Here is a 21,738-nt window from a genome sequence, read left to right as displayed (position 1 = left end):
CCATCCGGACGTGAACATACTGACCCTGTTGTCACGCCTTGGTCATTGTATTTTGTGTTTTCGTTATATATTTGTTCAGGCCAGGGTGTGACATGGGTTTATTGTGTTGTCGTATTGGGGTTTCTGTAGGCATTGGGATTGTGGTTGATTAGGGGTGTGTCTAGTTTAGGCTTGGCTGCCTGAGGCGGTTCTCAATCAGAGTCTGGTGATTCTTGTTGTCTCTGATGGGGAACCGTATTTAGGTAGCCTGGGTTTCACTGTGTATTTCGTGGGTGATTGTTCCTGTCTCTGTGTAGTGTTCACCAGATAGGCTGTAATAGGTTTCACGTTCCGTTTGTTGTTTTTGTATTTATTAAGTTATTTCATGTATCGTCATTTGTTTCATTAAAGACATGAGTAACCACCACGCTGCATTTCAGTCCGACTCTCTTTCGAAGAACGAACGCCGTTACACCTGTCACCAAGAAGTTTTAAAACCAACCTGGAATCTACATCTTATTCACTTCAAACCAACCTGGATTCTACATCATATTCACTTCAAACCAACCTGAATTCTACATCAAATTAATTTCAAACATACCTCAAATCTAAATCCAAAGTTCCTGAACTTAACCTGTTAGTCCTATAGGGGCAGTATTTCATTTTTGGATAAAAAGACGTGCCCGTTTTAAGCGCAATATTTTGTCACGAAAAGATGCTCGACTATGCTTGGAATTGATAGGTTTGGAAAGAAGACACTCTTACGTTTCCAGAACTGCAAAGATTTTCACTGTGAGTGCCCTAGAACAAATGCTTCAGGCAAAACCAAGATGTTTGACCGACCAGGAAATGAACAGGATTTCTGAGGCTACGTTTTCCATGATCGCCTTATATGGCTGTGAATGCGACAGGAATGAACGGACACTTTCTCTTGTTTCCCCAAGGTGTCTGCAGCATTGTGACGTATTTGTAGGCATATCATTGGAAGATTGACCATAAGAGACTACAATTGCCAAGTGTCCCGCACGGTGTCTGCGTGGAAATTGGTGCGCAAAAGTCAGCTACCAGTATTTTTCCATCCGAATCAGAGAAGAATGCAGGCTTCCAGGGACGGCATTTCAATGAAGAGATATATGACAAAACACCTTGAGGATTGATTCAAACAACGTTTTCCATGTTCCAGTCGATATTATGGAGTTAATTCGGAAAAAAGTTTGACGTGTAGGTGACTGAATTTTGGGTTAGTTTCGGTAGCCAAATGCATAGTAACAAAACGGAACGTTGTGTCCTACACAAGAATCTTTCAGGAAAAACTGGACATCTGCTATGTAACTGAGAGTCTCCTCATTGAAACATCTGAAGTTCTTCAAAGGTAAATTATTTTATTTGATCCCTTTGCTGGTTTTTGTGAATATGTTGCGTGCTAAATGCTAACGCTAAATGCTAAGCTAGCTATCACCACTCTTACACAAATTATTGATTTTCTCTGGTTCTAAAGCATATTTTGAAAATCTGAGACGACAGGATTGTTAAGAAAAGGATAAGCTTGAGAGCAGGCATATTTATTTCATTTCATTTCATTTGCGATTTTTAGAAATCGCTAACGTTGCGTTATGGTAATGAGCTTGAGGCTGTAGTAACGCGACCGCATGCGGGATGGGGCGGACTATGAGGTTAAAAAGGTTTGTTTAAAAGTGTTGGACACTGATGTTGATCTTCACCACAGCATGTATTATTTTGTTTATGTAACCCTTATGTAACTAGGCAAGTCAGTTAATTGTTTTATTTTATTTACAATGATGGCCTACACCGGTCAAACCCGGACGATGCTGGGCCAATTGTGCGCCGTCCTAAGGGACTCCCAATCACGGCCGGTTGTGATACAGCCTGGATTCGGGTGTCTGCAGTGACACCTCGAGCACTGTGATGCAGTGCCTTGGAGCTCTGCGCCACTCTGGAGCTGAGGAACAAAGTTATCAAATATACAGAAGTAGATGAAGGATGGAGCATGTTAACACATCTCCAGAAGTAGATGAAGGATGGAGCATGTTAACACATCTCCAGAAGTAGATGATGGATGGAGCATGTTAACACATCTCCAGAAGTAGATGAAGGATGGAGCATGTTAACACATCTCCAGAAGTAGATGAAGGATGGAGCATGTTGACACATCTCCAGAAGTAGATGAAGGATGGAGCATGTTAACACATCTCCAGAAGTAGATGAAGGATGGAGCATGTTAACACATCTCCAGAAGTAGATGAAGGATGGAGCATGTTAACACATCTCCAGAAGTAGATGAAGGATGGAGCATGTTGACACATCTCCAGAAGTAGATGAAGGATGGAGCATGTTAACACATCTCCAGAAGTAGATGAAGGATGGAGCATGTTAACACATCTCCTGAAGTAGATGAAGGATGGAGCATGTTAACACATCTCCTGAAGTAGATGAAGGATGGAGCATGTTAACACATCTCCGGAAGTAGATGAAGGATGGAGCATGTTAACACATCTCCAGAAGTAGATGAAGGATGGAGCATGTTGACACATCTCCTGAAGTAGATGAAGGATGGAGCATGTTGACACATCTCCAGAAGTAGATGAAGGATGGAGCATGTTAACACATCTCCAGAAGTAGATGAAGGATGGAGCATGTTGACACATCTCCTGAAGTAGATGAAGGATGGAGCATGTTAACACATCTCCAGAGGTAGATGAAGGATGGAGCATGTTGACACATCTCCAGAAGTAGATGAAGGATGGAGCATGTTAACACATCTCCAGAAGTAGATGAAGGATGGAGCATGTTAACACATCTCCAGAAGTAGATGAAGGATGGATCATGTTAACACATCTCCTGAAGTAGATGAAGGATGGAGCATGTTAACACATCTCCTGAAGTAGATGAAGGATGGAGCATGTTAACACATCTCCAGAAGTAGATGAAGGATGGAGCATGTTAACACATCTCCTGAAGTAGATGAAGGATGGAGCATGTTAACACATCTCCTGAAGTAGCTGAAGGATGGAGCCTGTTAACACATCTCCAGAAGTAGATGAAGGATGGAGCATGTTGACACATCTCCAGAGGTAGATGAAGGATGGAGCATGTTATCACATCTCCAGAGGTAGCTGAAGGATGGAGCCTGTTAACACATCTCCAGAAGTAGATGAAGGATGGAGCATGTTAACACATCTCCAGAAGTAGCTGAAGGATGGAGCATGTTAACACATCTCCTGAAGTAGATGAAGGATGGAGCATGTTAACACATCTCCTGAAGTAGATGAAGGATGGAGCATGTTAACACATCTCCAGAAGTAGATGAAGGATGGAGCATGTTAACACATCTCCTGAAGTAGATGAAGGATGGAGCATGTTAACACATCTCCTGAAGTAGATGAAGGATGGAGCATGTTAACACATCTCCAGAAGTAGATGAAGGATGGAGCATGTTAACACATCTCCAGAAGTAGATGAAGGATGGAGCATTCTGACACATCTCCAGAAGTAGATGAAGGATGGAGCATGTTAACACATCTCCAGAAGTAGATGAAGGATGGAGCATGTTAACACATCTCCAGAAGTAGATGAAGGATGGAGCATGTTAACACATCTCCAGAAGTAGATGAAGGATGGAGCATGTTAACACATCTCCAGAAGTAGATGAAGGATGGAGCATGTTGACACATCTCCTGAAGTAGATGAAGGATGGAGCATGTTGACACATCTCCAGAAGTAGATGAAGGATGGAGCATGTTAACACATCTCCAGAAGTAGATGAAGGATGGAGCATGTTGACACATCTCCTGAAGTAGATGAAGGATGGAGCATGTTAACACATCTCCAGAAGTAGATGAAGGATGGAGCATGTTAACACATCTCCAGAGGTAGATGAAGGATGGAGCATGTTGACACATCTCCAGAAGTAGATGAAGGATGGAGCATGTTAACACATCTCCAGAAGTAGATGAAGGATGGATCATGTTAACACATCTCCTGAAGTAGATGAAGGATGGAGCATGTTAACACATCTCCTGAAGTAGATGAAGGATGGAGCATGTTAACACATCTCCAGAAGTAGATGAAGGATGGAGCATGTTAACACATCTCCTGAAGTAGATGAAGGATGGAGCATGTTAACACATCTCCTGAAGTAGCTGAAGGATGGAGCCTGTTAACACATCTCCAGAAGTAGATGAAGGATGGAGCATGTTGACACATCTCCAGAGGTAGATGAAGGATGGAGCATGTTATCACATCTCCAGAGGTAGCTGAAGGATGGAGCCTGTTAACACATCTCCAGAAGTAGATGAAGGATGGAGCATGTTAACACATCTCCAGAAGTAGCTGAAGGATGGAGCATGTTAACACATCTCCTGAAGTAGATGAAGGATGGAGCATGTTAACACATCTCCTGAAGTAGATGAAGGATGGAGCATGTTAACACATCTCCAGAAGTAGATGAAGGATGGAGCATGTTAACACATCTCCTGAAGTAGATGAAGGATGGAGCATGTTAACACATCTCCTGAAGTAGATGAAGGATGGAGCATGTTAACACATCTCCAGAAGTAGATGAAGGATGGAGCATGTTAACACATCTCCAGAAGTAGATGAAGGATGGAGCATTCTGACACATCTCCAGAAGTAGATGAAGGATGGAGCATGTTAACACATCTCCAGAAGTAGATGAAGGATGGAGCATGTTAACACATCTCCAGAAGTAGATGAAGGATGGAGCATGTTAACACATCTCCAGAAGTAGATGAAGGATGGAGCATGTTAACACATCTCCAGAAGTAGATGAAGGATGGAGCATGTTAACACATCTCCAGAAGTAGATGAAGGATGGAGCATGTTAACACATCTCCAGAAGTAGATGAAGGATGGAGCATGTTGACACATCTCCAGAAGTAGATGAAGGATGGAGCATGTTAACACATCTCCAGAAGTAGATGAAGGATGGAGCATGTTAACACATCTCCAGAAGTAGATGAAGGATGGAGCATGTTAACACATCTCCAGAAGTAGATGAAGGATGGAGCATGTTAACACATCTCCAGAAGTAGATGAAGGATGGAGCATGTTGACACATCTCCAGAAGTAGATGAAGGATGGAGCATGTTAACACATCTCCAGAAGTAGATGAAGGATGGAGCATGTTGACACATCTCCAGAAGTAGATGAAGGATGGAGCATGTTGACACATCTCCAGAGGTAGATGAAGGTTGGAGCATGTTAACACATCTCCAGAAGTAGATGAAGGATGGAGCATGTTAACACATCTCCAGAAGTAGATGAAGGATGGAGCATGTTAACACATCTCCAGAAGTAGATGAAGGATGGAGCATGTTAACACATCTCCAGAAGTAGATGAAGGATGGAGCATGTTAACACATCTCCAGAAGTAGTTGAAGGATGGAGCATGTTAACACATCTCCAGAAGTAGCTGAAGGATGGAGCATGTTAACACATCTCCTGAAGTAGATGAAGGATGGAGCATGTTAACACATCTCCAGAAGTAGATGAAGGATGGAGCATGTTAACACATCTCCTGAAGTAGATGAAGGATGGAGCATGTTAACACATCTCCAGAAGTAGATGAAGGATGCAGCATGTTAACACATCTCCTGAAGTAGATGAAGGATGGAGCATGTTAACACATCTCCAGAAGTAGATGAAGGATGGAGCATGTTAACACATCTCCAGAAGTAGCTGAAGGATGGAGCATGTTAACACATCTCCTGAAGTAGATGAAGGATGGAGCATGTTAACACATCTCCAGAAGTAGATGAAGGATGGAGCATGTTAACACATCTCCAGAAGTAGATGAAGGATGAAGCATGTTAACACATCTCCTGAAGTAGATGAAGGATGGAGCATGTTAACACATCTCCAGAAGTAGATGAAGGATGGAGCATGTTAACACATCTCCAGAAGTAGATGAAGGATGGAGCATGTTAACACATCTCCAGAAGTAGATGAAGGATGGAGCATGTTAACACATCTCCAGAAGTAGATGAAGGATGGAGCATGTTAACACATCTCCAGAAGTAGATGAAGGATGGAGCATGTTAACACATCTCCTGAAGTAGATGAAGGATGGAGCATGTTAACACATCTCCAGAAGTAGATGAAGGATGGAGCATGTTAACACATCTCCAGAAGTAGATGAAGGATGGAGCATGTTAACACATCTCCAGAAGTAGATGAAGGATGGAGCATGTTAACACATCTCCTGAAGTAGATGAAGGATGGAGCATGTTAACACATCTCCAGAAGTAGATGAAGGATGGAGCATGTTAACACATCTCCTGAAGTAGATGAAGGATGGAGCATGTTAACACATCTCCTGAAGTAGCTGAAGGATGGAGCATGTTAAATCAAATCAAATCAAATCAAATTTATTTATATAGCCCTTCGTACATCAGCTGATATCTCAAAGTGCTGTACAGAAACCCAGCCTAAAACCCCAAACAGCAAACAATGCAGGTGTAAAAGCACGGTGGCTAGGAAAAACTCCCTAGAAAGGCCAAAACCTAGGAAGAAACCTAGAGAGGAACCGGGCTATGTGGGGTGGCCAGTCCTCTTCTGGCTGTGCCGGGTAGAGATTATAACAGAACATGACCAAGATGTTCAAATGTTCATAAATGACCAGCATGGTCGAATAATAATAAGGCAGAACAGTTGAAACTGGAGCAGCAGCACAGTCAGGTGGACTGGGGACAGCAAGGAGCCTTCATGTCAGGTAGTCCTGGGGCATGGTCCTAGGGCTCAGGTCAGTTGAAACTGGAGCAGGAGCATGGCCAGGTGGACTGGGGACAGCAAGGAGTCCTCATGTCAGGTAGTCCTGGGACATGGTCCTAGGGCTCAGGTCCTCCGAGAGAGAGAAAGAAAGAGAGAAGGAGAGAATTAGAGAACGCACACTTAGATTCACACAGGACACCGAATAGACAGGAGAAGTACTCCAGATATAACAAACTGACCCTAGCCCCCGACACATAAACTACTGCAGCATAAATACTGGAGGCTGAGACAGGAGGGGTCAGGAGACACTGTGGCCCCATCCGAGGACACCCCGGACAGGGCCAAACAGGAAGGATATAACCCCACCCACTTTGCCAAAGCACATCCCCCACACCACTAGAGGGATATCTTCAACCACCAACTTACCATCCTGAGACAAGGCCGAGATAGCCCACAAAGATCTCCGCCACGGTACAACCCAAGGGGGGGGGCAACCCAGACAGGCCGACCACAACAGTGAATCAACCCACCCAGGTGACGCACCCCCCAGGGACGGCACGAGAGAGCCCCAGCAAGCCAGTGACTCAGCCCCGTAACAGGGTTAGAGGCAGAGAATCCCAGTGGAAAGAGGGGAACCGGCCAGGCAGAGACAGCAAGGGCGGTTCGTTGCTCCAGAGCCTTTCCGTTCACCTTCCCACTCCTGGGCCAGACTACACTCAATCATATGACCCACTGAAGAGATGAGTCTTCAGTAAAGACTTAAAGGTTGAGACATTTGCTCCTGACATGGGTAGGCAGACCGTTCCATAAAAATGGAGCTCTATAGAGAAAGCCCTGCCTCCAGCTGTTTGCTTAGAAATTCTAGGGACAATTAGGAGGCCTGCGTCTTGTGACCGTAGCGTACGTGTAGGTATGTACGGCAGGACCAAATCAGAGAGGTAGGTAGGAGCAAGCCCATGTAATGCTTTGTAGGTTAGCAGTAAAACCTTGAAATCAGCCCTTGCTTTGACAGGAAGCCAGTGTAGAGAGGCTAGCACTGGAGTAATATGATCAAATTTTTTGGTTCTAGTCAGGATTCTAACACATCTCCAGAAGTAGATGAAGGATGGAGCATGTTAACACATCTCCTGAAGTAGATGAAGGATGGAGCATGTTAACACATCTCCAGAAGTAGATGAAGGATGGAGCATGTTAACACATCTCCTGAAGTAGATGAAGGATAGAGCATGTTAACACATCTCCAGAAGTAGATGAAGGATGGAGCATGTTAACACATCTCCAGAAGTAGATGAAGGATGGAGCATGTTAACACATCTCCTGAAGTAGTTGAAGGATGGAGCATGTTGACACATCTCCAGAAGTAGATGAAGGATGGAGCATGTTAACACATCTCCAGAAGTAGATGAAGGATGGAGCATGTTAACACATCTCCAGAAGTAGATGAAGGATGGAGCATGTTAACACATCTCCAGAAGTAGATGAAGGATGGAGCATGTTAACACATCTCCAGAAGTAGATGAAGGATGGAGCATGTTAACACATCTCCAGAAGTAGATGAAGGATGGAGCATGTTAACACATCTCCAGAAGTAGATGAAGGATGGAGCATGTTAACACATCTCCAGAAGTAGATGAAGGATGGAGCATGTTAACACATCTCCAGAAGTAGATGAAGGATGGAGCATGTTAACACATCTCCAGAAGTAGATGAAGGATGGAGCATGTTAACACATCTCCAGAAGTAGATGAAGGATGGAGCATGTTAACACATCTCCAGAAGTAGATGAAGGATGGAGCATGTTAACACATCTCCAGAAGTAGATGAAGGATGGAGCATGTTGACACATCTCCAGAAGTAGATGAAGGATGGAGCATGTTAACACATCTCCAGAAGTAGATGAAGGATGGAGCATGTTAACACATCTCCAGAAGTAGATGAAGGATGGAGCATGTTAACACATCTCCAGAAGTAGTTGAAGGATGGAGCATGTTAACACATCTCCTGAAGTAGATGAAGGATGGAGCATGTTAACACATCTCCAGAAGTAGATGAAGGATGGAGCATGTTGACACATCTCCAGAAGTAGTTGAAGGATGGAGCATGTTAACACATCTCCAGAAGTAGATGAAGGATGGAGCATGTTGACACATCTCCAGAAGTAGATGAAGGATGGAACATGTTAACACATCTCCTGAAGTAGATGAAGGATGGAGCATGTTGACACATCTCCAGAAGTAGATGAAGGATGGAGCATGTTAACACATCTCCTGAAGTAGATGAAGGATGGAGCATGTTAACACATCTCCAGAAGTAGATGAAGGATGGAGCATGTTAACACATCTCCAGAAGTAGATGAAGGATGGAGCATGTTAACACATCTCCAGAAGTAGATGAAGGATGGAGCATGTTAACACATCTCCTGAAGTAGATGAAGGATGGAGCATGTTAACACATCTCCAGAAGTAGATGAAGGATGGAGCATGTTAACACATCTCCAGAAGTAGATGAAGGATGGAGCATGTTAACACATCTCCAGAAGTAGATGAAGGATGGAGCATGTTAACACATCTCCTGAAGTAGATGAAGGATGGAGCATGTTAACACATCTCCAGAAGTAGATGAAGGATGGAGCATGTTAACACATCTCCAGAAGTAGATGAAGGATGGAGCATGTTGACACATCTCCAGAAGTAGATGAAGGATGGAGCATGAAGGATAACACATCTCCAGAAGTAGATGAAGGATGGAGCATGTTAACACATCTCCAGAAGTAGTTGAAGGATGGAGCATGTTAACACATCTCCAGAAGTAGATGAAGGATGGAGCATGTTAACACATCTCCAGAAGTAGATGAAGGATGGAGCATGTTAACACATCTCCAGAAGTAGATGAAGGATGAAGCATGTTAACACATCTCCAGAAGTAGTTGAAGGATGGAGCATGTTAACACATCTCCAGAAGTAGATGAAGGATGGAGCATGTTAACACATCTCCAGAAGTAGTTGAAGGATGGAGCATGTTAACACATCTCCAGAAGTAGATGAAGGATGGAGCATGTTAACACATCTCCAGAAGTAGTTGAAGGATGGAGCATGTTAACACATCTCCTGAAGTAGATGCCAGAAGTTTGAGCTGATGCTAACACATCCAGAAGTAGACAAGTCATGTGAGCATACACATCTCCAGAAGTAGTGAAGGATGGTCCATCTCCAGAAGTAGATCGATGAAGGATGGATGTTAACACATCTCCAGAAGGACCAGATGAAGGATGGAGCATGTTAACACATCTCCAGAAGTAGATGAAGGATGGAGCATGTTGACACATCTCCTGAAGTAGATGAAGGATGGAGCATGTTAACACATCTCCAGAAGTAGATGAAGGATGGAGCATGTTGACACATCTCCTGAAGTAGATGAAGGATGGAGCATGTTGACACATCTCCTGAAGTAGATGAAGGATGGAGCATGTTAACACATCTCCAGAAGTAGTTGAAGGATGGAGCATGTTAACACATCTCCAGAGGTAGATGAAGGATGGAGCATGTTAACACATCTCCAGAAGTAGTTGAAGGTTGGAGCATGTTAACACATCTCCAGAAGTAGATGAAGGATGGAGCATGTTAACACATCTCCAGAAGTAGATGAAGGATGGAGCATGTTGACACATCTCCTGAAGTAGATGAAGGATGGAGCATGTTAACACATCTCCAGAAGTAGATGAAGGATGGAGCATGTTAACACATCTCCAGAAGTAGATGAAGGATGGAGCATGTTAACACATCTCCAGAAGTAGATGAAGGATGGAGCATGTTGACACATCTCCAGAAGTAGATGAAGGATGGAGCATGTTAACACATCTCCAGAAGTAGATGAAGGATGGAGCATGTTAACACATCTCCTGAAGTAGATGAAGGATGGAGCATGTTGACACATCTCCAGAAGTAGATGAAGGATGGAGCATGTTAACACATCTCCTGAAGTAGATGAAGGATGGAGCATGTTGACACATCTCCAGAAGTAGATGAAGGATGGAGCATGTTGACACATCTCCAGAAGTAGATGAAGGATGGAGCATGTTAACACATCTCCAGAAGTAGATGAAGGATGGAGCATGTTAACACATCTCCTGAAGTAGATGAAGGATGGAGCATGTTAACACATCTCCAGAAGTAGATGAAGGATGGAGCATGTTAACACATCTCCTGAAGTAGATGAAGGATGGAGCATGTTAACACATCTCCAGAAGTAGATGAAGGATGGAGCATGTTAACACATCTCCAGAAGTAGCTGAAGGATGGAGCATGTTGACACATCTCCTGAAGTAGATGAAGGATGCAGCATGGTAACACATCTCCAGAAGTAGATGAAGGATGGAGCATGTTGACACATCTACAGAAGTAGATGAAGGATGGAGCATGTTAACACATCTCCAGAAGTAGTTGAAGGATGGAGCATGTTAACACATCTCCAGAAGTAGATGAAGGATGGAGCATGTTAACACATCTCCAGAAGTAGATGAAGGATGGAGCATGTTAACACATCTCCAGAAGTAGATGAAGGATGGAGCATGTTGACACATCTCCTGAAGTAGATGAAGGATGGAGCATGGTAACACATCTCCAGAAGTAGATGAAGGATGGAGCATGTTAACACATCTCCAGAAGTAGCTGAAGGATGGAGCATGTTGACACATCTCCAGAAGTAGATGAAGGATGGAACATGTTAACACATCTCCTGAAGTAGATGAAGGATGGAGCATGTTAACACATCTCCAGAAGTAGATGAAGGATGGAGCATGTTGACACATCTCCTGAAGTAGATGAAGGATGGAGCATGTTAACACATCTCCAGAAGTAGTTGAAGGATGGAGCATGTTGACACATCTCCAGAAGTAGATGAAGGATGGAGCATGTTAACACATCTCCAGAAGTAGATGAAGGATGGAGCATGTTAACACATCTCCTGAAGTAGATGAAGGATGGAGCATGTTAACACATCTCCTGAAGTAGCTGAAGGATGGAGCATGTTAACACATCTCCAGAAGTAGATGAAGGATGGAGCATGTTAACACATCTCCTGAAGTAGATGAAGGATGGAGCATGTTAACACATCTCCAGAAGTAGATGAAGGATGGAGCATGTTAACACATCTCCTGAAGTAGATGAAGGATGGAGCATGTTAACACATCTCCAGAAGTAGATGAAGGATGGAGCATGTTAACACATCTCCTGAAGTAGATGAAGGATGCAGCATGGTAACACATCTCCAGAAGTAGATGAAGGATGGAGCATGTTGACACATCTACAGAAGTAGATGAAGGATGGAGCATGTTAACACATCTCCAGAAGTAGATGAAGGATGGAGCATGTTGACACATCTCCTGAAGTAGATGAAGGATGGAGCATGTTAACACATCTCCAGAAGTAGTTGAAGGATGGAGCATGTTGACACATCTCCAGAAGTAGATGAAGGATGGAGCATGTTAACACATCTCCAGAAGTAGATGAAGGATGGAGCATGTTAACACATCTCCTGAAGTAGATGAAGGATGGAGCATGTTAACACATCTCCTGAAGTAGCTGAAGGATGGAGCATGTTAACACATCTCCAGAAGTAGATGAAGGATGGAGCATGTTAACACATCTCCTGAAGTAGATGAAGGATGGAGCATGTTAACACATCTCCAGAAGTAGATGAAGGATGGAGCATGTTAACACATCTCCTGAAGTAGATGAAGGATGGAGCATGTTAACACATCTCCAGAAGTAGATGAAGGATGGAGCATGTTAACACATCTCCAGAAGTAGATGAAGGATGGAGCATGTTAACACATCTCCTGAAGTAGTTGAAGGATGGAGCATGTTGACACATCTCCAGAAGTAGATGAAGGATGGAGCATGTTAACACATCTCCAGAAGTAGCTGAAGGATGGAGCATGTTAACACATCTCCAGAAGTAGATGAAGGATGGAGCATGTTAACACATCTCCTGAAGTAGATGAAGGATGGAGCATGTTAACACATCTCCAGAAGTAGATGAAGGATGGAGCATGTTGACACATCTCCTGAAGTAGATGAAGGATGGAGCATGTTAACACATCTCCAGAAGTAGATGAAGGATGGAGCATGTTAACACATCTCCAGAAGTAGATGAAGGATGGAGCATGTTAACACATCTCCTGAAGTAGATGAAGGATGGAGCATGTTGACACATCTCCAGAGGTAGATGAAGGATGGAGCATGTTAACACATCTCCTGAAGTAGATGAAGGATGGATCATGTTAACACATCTCCAGAAGTAGATGAAGGATGGAGCATGTTAACACATCTCCTGAAGTAGCTGAAGGATGGAGCATGTTAACACATCTCCTGAAGTAGATGAAGGATGGAGCATGTTAACACATCTCCTGAAGTAGTTGAAGGATGGAGCATGTTAACACATCTCCTGAAGTAGATGAAGGATGGAGCATGTTAACACATCTCCAGAAGTAGATGAAGGATGGAGCATGTTGACACATCTCCAGAAGTAGATGAAGGATGGAACATGTTAACACATCTCCTGAAGTAGATGAAGGATGGAGCATGTTAACACATCTCCTGAAGTAGTTGAAGGATGGAGCATGTTGACACATCTCCTGAAGTAGCTGAAGGATGTTAACACATCTCCTGAAGTAGCTGAAGGATGGAGCATGTTAACACATCTCCAGAAGTAGCTGAAGGATGGAGCATGTTAACACATCTCCAGAAGTAGATGAAGGATGGAGCATGTTAACACATCTCCAGAAGTAGTTGAAGGATGGAGCATGTTGACACATCTCCAGAAGTAGATGAAGGATGGAGCATGTTGACACATCTCCAGAAGTAGATGAAGGATGGAGCATGTTAACACATCTCCAGAAGTAGATGAAGGATGGAGCATGTTGACACATCTCCAGAAGTAGATGAAGGATGGAGCATATTAACACATCTCCTGAAGTAGATGAAGGATGGAGCATGTTAACACATCTCCTGAAGTAGATGAAGGATGGAGCATGTTAACACATCTCCAGAAGTAGATGAAGGATGGAGCATGTTGACACATCTCCAGAAGTAGTTGAAGGATGGAGCATGTTAACACATCTCCAGAAGTAGATGAAGGATGGAGCATGTTAACACATCTCCAGAAGTAGATGAAGGATGGAGCATGTTAACACATCTCCAGAAGTAGATGAAGGATGGAGCATGTTGACACATCTCCAGAAGAAGATGAAGGATGGAGCATGTTAACACATCTCCTGAAGTAGATAAAGGATGGAGCATGTTAACACATCTCCAGAAGCAGATGAAGGATGGAGCATGTTAACACATCTCCAGAAGTAGATGAAGGATGGAGCATGTTGACACATCTCCAGAAGAAGATGAAGGATGGAGCATGTTAACACATCTCCTGAAGTAGATGAAGGATGGAACATGTTAACACATCTCCAGAAGTAGATGAAGGATGGAGCATGTTAACACATCTCCTGAAGTAGATGAAGGATGGAGCATGTTAACACATCTCCAGAAGTAGTTGAAGGATGGAGCATGTTAACACATCTCTAGAAGTAGATGAAGGATGGAGCATGTTAACACATCTCCAGAAGTAGATGAAGGATGGAGCATGTTAACACATCTCCAGAACTAGATGAAGGATGGAGCATGTTAACACATCTCCAGAGGTAGATGAAGGATGGAGCATGTTAACACATCTCCTGAAGTAGATGAAGGATGGAGCATGTTAACACATCTCCAGAAGTAGATGAAGGATGGAGCATGTTAACACATCTCCAGAAGTAGATGAAGGATGGAGCATGTTAACACATCTCCAGAAGTAGATGAAGGATGGAGCATGTTAACACATCTCCAGAAGTAGATGAAGGATGGAGCATGTTAACACATCTCCAGAAGTAGATGAAGGATGGAGCATGTTAACACATCTCCTGAAGTAGATGAAGGATGGAGCATGTTAACACATCTCCAGAAGTAGATGAAGGATGGAGCATGTTAACACATCTCCAGAAGTAGATGAAGGATGGAGCATGTTAACACATCTCCAGAAGTAGATGAAGGATGGAGCATGTTAACACATCTCCTGAAGTAGATGAAGGATGGAGCATGTTAACACATCTCCAGAAGTAGATGAAGGATGGAGCATGTTAACACATCTCCAGAAGTAGATGAAGGATGGAGCATGTTAACACATCTCCAGAAGTAGATGAAGGATGGAGCATGTTAACACATCTCCTGAAGTAGATGAAGGATGTTAACACATCTCCTGAAGTAGATGAAGGATGGAGCCTGTTAACACATCTCCAGAAGTAGATGAAGGATGTTAACACATCTCCAGAAGTAGATGAAGGATGTTAACACATCTCCTGAAGTAGATGAAGGATGTTAACACATCTCCAGAAGTAGATGAAGGATGGAGCATGTTAACACATCTCCTGAAGTAGATGAAGGATGTTAACACATCTCCTGAAGTAGATGAAGGATGGAGCATGTTAACACATCTCCTGAAGTAGATGAAGGATGTTAACACATCTCCTGAAGTAGATGAAGGATGGAGCATGTTAACACATCTCCAGAAGTAGATGAAGGATGTTAACACATCTCCTGAAGTAGTTGAAGGATGGAGCATGTTAACACATCTCCAGAAGTAGATGAAGGATGGAGCATGTTAACACATCTCCAGAGGTAGTTGAAGGATGGAGCATGTTAACACATCTCGTGAAGTAGATGAAGGATGGAGCATGTTAACACATCTCCTGAAGTAGTTGAAGGATGAAGGATGTTAACACATCTCCAGAAGTAGATGAAGGATGGAGCATGTTGACACATCTCCTGAAGTAGATGAAGGATGGAGCATGTTAACACATCTCCAGAAGTAGATGAAGGATGGAGCATGTTAACACATCTCCAGAAGTAGATGAAGGATGGAGCATGTTAACACATCTCCTGAAGTAGATGAAGGATGGAGCATGTTAACACATCTCCTGAAGTAGATGAAGGATGGAGCATGTTAACACATCTCCAGAAGTAGATGAAGGATGGAGCATGTTAACACATCTCCAGAGGTAGATGAAGGATGTTAACACATCTCCAGAGGTAGATGAAGGATGGAGCATGTTAACACATCTCCTGAAGTAGATGAAGGATGGAGCATGTTAACACATCTCCAGAGGTAGATGAAGGATGGAGCATGTTAACACATCTCCAGAAGTAGATGAAGGATGGAGCATGTTGACACATCTCCAGAAGTAGATGAAGGATGGAGCATGTTAACACTTCTCCAGAAGTAGATGAAGGATGGAGCATGTTAACACATCTCCAGAAGTAGATGAAGGATGGAGCATGTTAACACATCTCCTGAAGTAGTTGAAGGATGGAGCATGTTGACACATCTCCAGAAGTAGATGAAGGATGGAGCATGTTAACACATCTCCAGAAGTAGATGAAGGATGGAGCATGTTAACACATCTCCAGAAGTAGATGAAGGATGGAGCATGTTGACACATCTCCAGAGGTAGATGAAGGATGGAGCATGTTAACACATCTCCAGAAGTAGATGAAGGATGGAGCATGTTAACACATCTCCTGAAGTAGTTGAAGGATGGAGCATGTTAACACATCTCCTGAAGTAGATGAAGGATGGAGCATGTTAACACATCTCCTGAAGTAGATGAAGGATGGAGCATGTTAACACATCTCCTGAAGTAGATGAAGGATGGAGCATGTTAACACATCTCCTGAAGTAGTTGAAGGATGGAGCATGTTAACACATCTCCTGAAGTAGATGAAGGATGGAGCATGTTAACACATCTCCTGAAGTAGATGAAGGATGGAGCATGTTAACACATCTCCTGAAGTAGATGAAGGATGGAGCATGTTAACACATCTCCTGAAGTAGTTGAAGGATGGAGCATGTTAACACATCTCCTGAAGTAGATGAAGGATGTTAACACATCTCCAGAGGTAGATGAAGGATGTTAACACATCTCCAGAGGTAGATGAAGGATGTTAACACATCTCCAGAGGTAGATGAAGGATGTTAACACATCTCCAGAGGTAGATGAAGGATGTTAACACATCTCCAGAGGTAGATGAAGGATGTTAACACATCTCCAGAAGTAGATGAAGGATGTTAACACATCTCCAGAGGTAGATGAAGGATGGAGCATGTTAACACATCTCCTGAAGTAGATGAAGGATGGAGCATGTTAACACATCTCCAGAGGTAGATGAAGGATGTTAACACATCTCCAGAAGTAGATGAAGGATGTTAACACATCTCCAGAGGTAGATGAAGGATGTTAACACATCTCCTGAAGTAGTTGAAGGATGGAGCATGTTAACACATCTCCAGAAGTAGTTGAAGGATGGAGCATGTTGACACATCTCCAGAAGTAGATGAAGGATGGAGCATGTTAACACTTCTCCAGAAGTAGATGAAGGATGGAGCATGTTAACACATCTCCAGAAGTAGATGAAGGATGGAGCATGTTAACACATCTCCTGAAGTAGTTGAAGGATGGAGCATGTTGACACATCTCCAGAAGTAGATGAAGGATGGAGCATGTTAACACATCTCCAGAAGTAGATGAAGGATGGAGCATGTTAACACATCTCCAGAAGTAGATGAAGGATGGAGCATGTTGACACATCTCCAGAGGTAGATGAAGGATGGAGCATGTTAACACATCTCCAGAAGTAGATGAAGGATGGAGCATGTTAACACATCTCCAGAAGTAGATGAAGGATGGAGCATGTTAACACATCTCCAGAAGTAGATGAAGGATGGAGCATGTTAACACATCTCCTGAAGTAGATGAAGGATGGAGCATGTTAACACATCTCCAGAAGTAGATGAAGGATGGAGCATGTTAACACATCTCCTGAAGTAGTTGAAGGATGGAGCATGTTAACACATCTCCTGAAGTAGATGAAGGATGGAGCATGTTAACACATCTCCTGAAGTAGATGAAGGATGGAGCATGTTAACACATCTCCTGAAGTAGATGAAGGATGGAGCATGTTAACACATCTCCTGAAGTAGTTGAAGGATGGAGCATGTTAACACATCTCCTGAAGTAGATGAAGGATGGAGCATGTTAACACATCTCCTGAAGTAGATGAAGGATGGAGCATGTTAACACATCTCCTGAAGTAGATGAAGGATGGAGCATGTTAACACATCTCCTGAAGTAGATGAAGGATGGAGCATGTTAACACATCTCCTGAAGTAGATGAAGGATGTTAACACATCTCCAGAGGTAGATGAAGGATGTTAACACATCTCCAGAGGTAGATGAAGGATGTTAACACATCTCCAGAGGTAGATGAAGGATGTTAACACATCTCCAGAGGTAGATGAAGGATGTTAACACATCTCCAGAAGTAGATGAAGGATGTTAACACATCTCCAGAAGTAGATGAAGGATGTTAACACATCTCCAGAGGTAGATGAAGGATGTTAACACATCTCCAGAAGTAGATGAAGGATGTTAACACATCTCCAGAAGTAGATGAAGGATGGAGCATGTTAACACATCTCCAGAGGTAGATGAAGGATGTTAACACATCTCCAGAGGTAGATGAAGGATGTTAACACATCTCCAGAAGTAGATGAAGGATGTTAACACATCTCCAGAGGTAGATGAAGGATGTTAACACATCTCCTGAAGTAGTTGAAGGATGGAGCATGTTAACACATCTCCAGAGGTAGATGAAGGATGTTAACACATCTCCAGAGGTAGATGAAGGATGTTAACACATCTCCAGAAGTAGATGAAGGATGTTAACACATCTCCAGAGGTAGATGAAGGATGTTAACACATCTCCAGAGGTAGATGAAGGATGTTAACACATCTCCTGAAGTAGTTGAAGGATGGAGCATGTTAACACATCTCCTGAAGTAGATGAAGGATGTTAACACATCTCCAGAAGTAGATGAAGGATGTTAACACATCTCCTGAAGTAGATGAAGGATGTTAACACATCTCCTGAAGTAGATGAAGGATGTTAACACATCTCCAGAAGTAGATGAAGGATGTTAACACATCTCCAGAAGTAGATGAAGGATGTTAACACATCTCCTGAAGTAGATGAAGGATGTTAACACATCTCCAGAAGTAGATGAAGGATGTTAACACATCTCCAGAAGTAGATGAAGGATGGAGCATGTTAACACATCTCCAGAGGTAGATGAAGATGAACATCTCCAGAGGTAGATGAAGGATGTTAACACATCTCCAGAAGTAGATGAAGGATGGAGCATGTTAACACATCTCCAGAAGTAGATGAAGGATGTTAACACATCTCCAGAAGTAGATGAAGGATGGAGCATGTCTCCAACATCCTCTCCAGAGGTAGATGAAGGATGTTAACACATCTCCAGAGGTAGATGAAGGATGTTAACACATCTCCAGAAGTAGATGAAGGATGGAGCATGTTAACACATCTCCAGAAGTAGATGAAGGATGTTAACACATCTCCAGAAGTAGATGAAGGATGTTAACACATCTCCAGAAGTAGATGAAGGATGGAGCATGTTAACACATCTCCAGAAGTAGATGAAGGATGTTAACACATCTGCAGAAGTAGATGAAGGATGTTAACACATCTCCAGAAGTAGATGAAGGATGTTAACACATCTCCAGAAGTAGATGAAGGATGAAGCATGTTAACACATCTCCAGAAGTAGTTGAAGGATGGAGCATGTTAACACATCTCCAGAGGTAGATGAAGGATGTTAACACATCTCCAGAAGTAGATGAAGGATGTTAACACATGTCCAGAAGTAGATGAAGGATGTTAACACATCTCCAGAAGTAGATGAAGGATGTTAACACATCTCCAGAAGTAGATGAAGGATGTTAACACATCTCCAGAAGTAGATGAAGGATGTTAACACATCTCCAGAAGTAGATGAAGGATGTTAACACATCTCCAGAAGTAGATGAAGGATGTTAACACATCTCCAGAAGTAGATGAAGGATGTTAACACATCTCCAGAAGTAGATGAAGGATGTTAACACATCTCCAGAAGTAGATGAAGGATGTTAACACATCTCCAGAAGTAGATGAAGGATGGAGCATGTTAACACATCTCCAGAGGTAGATGAAGGATGTTAACACATCTCCAGAGGTAGATGAAGGATGTTAACACATCTCCAGAAGTAGATGAAGGATGGAGCATGTTAACACATCTCCAGAAGTAGATGAAGGATGTTAACACATCTCCAGAAGTAGATGAAGGATGTTAACACATCTCCAGAAGTAGATGAAGGATGGAGCATGTTAACACATCTCCAGAGGTAGATGAAGGATGTTAACACATCTCCAGAGGTAGATGAAGGATGTTAACACATCTCCAGAAGTAGATGAAGGATGTTAACACATCTCCAGAAGTAGATGAAGGATGTTAACACATCTCCAGAAGTAGATGAAGGATGAAGCATGTTAACACATCTCCAGAAGTAGTTGAAGGATGGAGCATGTTAACACATCTCCAGAGGTAGATGAAGGATGTTAACACATCTCCAGAAGTAGATGAAGGATGTTAACACATCTCCAGAAGTAGATGAAGGATGTTAACACATCTCCAGAAGTAGATGAAGGATGTTAACACATCTCCAGAAGTAGATGAAGGATGTTAACACATCTCCAGAAGTAGATGGAGCATGTTAACACATCTCCAGAGGTAGATGAAGGATGTTAACACATCTCCAGAAGTAGATGAAGGATGTTAACACATCTCCAGAAGTAGATGAAGGATGTTAACACATCTCCAGAAGTAGATGAAGGATGTTAACACATCTCCTGAAGTAGATGAAGGATGGAGCATGTTAACACATCTCCTGAAGTAGATGAAGGATGGAGCATGTTAACACATCTCCTGAAGTAGTTGAAGGATGGAGCATGTTAACACATCTCCAGAAGTAGATGAAGGATGGAACATGTTAACACATCTCCAGAAGTAGATGAAGGATGGAGCAGGTTAACACATCTCCTGAAGTAGTTGAAGGATGGAGCATGTTAACACATCTCCAGAGGTAGATGAAGGATGGAGCATGTTAACACATCTCCAGAAGTAGATGAAGGATGTTAACACATCTCCAGAAGTAGATGAAGGATGGAGCATGTTAACACATCTCCTGAAGTAGTTGAAGGATGGAGCATGTTAACACATCTCCAGAAGTAGATGAAGGATGTTAACACATCTCCTGAAGTAGATGAAGGATGGAGCATGTTAACACATCTCCTGAAGTAGTTGAAGGATGGAGCATGTTAACACATCTCCAGAAGTAGATGAAGGATGGAGCATGTTAACACATCTCCTGAAGTAGTTGAAGGATGGAGCATGTTGACACATCTCCTGAAGTAGATGAAGGATGTTAACACATCTCCAGAAGTAGATGAAGGATGTTAACACATCTCCAGAAGTAGATGAAGGATGTTAACACATCTCCAGAAGTAGATGAAGGATGGAGCATGTTAACACATCTCCAGAAGTAGATGAAGGATGTTAACACATCTCCTGAAGTAGATGAAGGATGTTAACACATCTCCAGAAGTAGATGAAGGATGGAGCATGTTAACACATCTCCTGAAGTAGTTGAAGGATGGAGCATGTTAACACAAATCCAGAAGTAGATGAAGGATGTTAACACATCTCCAGAAGTAGATGAAGGATGGAGCATGTTAACACATCTCCAGAAGTAGATGAAGGATGTTAACACATCTCCTGAAGTAGATGAAGGATGTTAACACATCTCCAGAAGTAGATGAAGGATGTTAACACATCTCCAGAAGTAGATGAAGGATGTTAACACATCTCCAGAAGTAGATGAAGGATGTTAACACATCTCCAGAAGTAGATGAAGGATGTTAACACATCTCCAGAAGTAGATGAAGGATGTTAACACATCTCCAGAAGTAGATGAAGGATGGAGCATGTTAACACATCTCCAGAAGTAGATGAAGGATGTTAACA

The sequence above is a fragment of the Oncorhynchus keta genome, unplaced genomic scaffold, assembly GCF_023373465.1.
Source record: "Oncorhynchus keta strain PuntledgeMale-10-30-2019 unplaced genomic scaffold, Oket_V2 Un_contig_2079_pilon_pilon, whole genome shotgun sequence".
Classification (NCBI taxonomy): Eukaryota; Metazoa; Chordata; class Actinopteri; order Salmoniformes; family Salmonidae; genus Oncorhynchus; species Oncorhynchus keta.
Note: the sequence above shows the minus strand (reverse complement) of the source record.